Source organism: Rutidosis leptorrhynchoides, chromosome 7 (genome assembly GCF_046630445.1).
Source record: "Rutidosis leptorrhynchoides isolate AG116_Rl617_1_P2 chromosome 7, CSIRO_AGI_Rlap_v1, whole genome shotgun sequence".
In the NCBI taxonomy this organism is placed as follows: domain Eukaryota; kingdom Viridiplantae; phylum Streptophyta; class Magnoliopsida; order Asterales; family Asteraceae; genus Rutidosis; species Rutidosis leptorrhynchoides.
Window position 1 is genome coordinate 66,944,735 of NC_092339.1, and position 863 is coordinate 66,945,597.

Here is an 863-nt window from a genome sequence, read left to right on the forward strand (position 1 = left end):
TTATCAAAATACTTCTACTTAACAAAAATGCTTACAATTAAATCCTCGTTCAGTTTCATCAACAATTCTACTCGTATGCACCCGTATTCGTACTCGTACAATACACAGCTTTTAGATGTATGTACTATTAGTATATACACTCCAATGATCAGCTCTTAGCAGCCCATGTGAGTCACCTAACACATGTGGGAACCATCATTTGGCAACTAGCATGAAATATCTCATAAAATTACAAAAATATTAGTAATCATTCATGACTTATTTACATGTAAACAAAATTACACATCCTTTATATCTAATCCATATACCAACGACCAAAAACACCTACAAACACTTTCATTCTTCAATTTTCTTCATCAAATTGATCTCTCTCAAGTTCTATCTTCAAGTTCTAAGTGTTCTTCATAAATTCTATAAGTTCTAGTTTCATAAAATCAAGAATACTTCCAAGTTTTCTAGCTTACTTCCAATCTTGTAAAGTGATCATCCAACCTCGAGAAATCTTTCTTATTTACAGTAAGATATCTTTCTAATACAAGTTAGTACTCATATTCAAACTTTTATTCAATTTCTATAACTATAAAAATCTTATTTCGAGTGGAAATCTTACTTGAACTTGTTTTCGTGTCATGATTCTGCTTCAAGAACTTTCAAGCCATCTAAGGATCCTTTGAAGCTAGATCTATTTTTCTCATTTTCAGTAGGTTTATTCACAAAACCTGAGGTAGTAATGATGTTCATAACATCATTCGATTCATATATATAAAACTACCTTATTCGAAGGTTTAAACTTGAAATCACTAGAACATAGTTTAGTTAATTCTAAACTTGTTCGCAAATAAAAGTTAATTCTTCTAACTTGA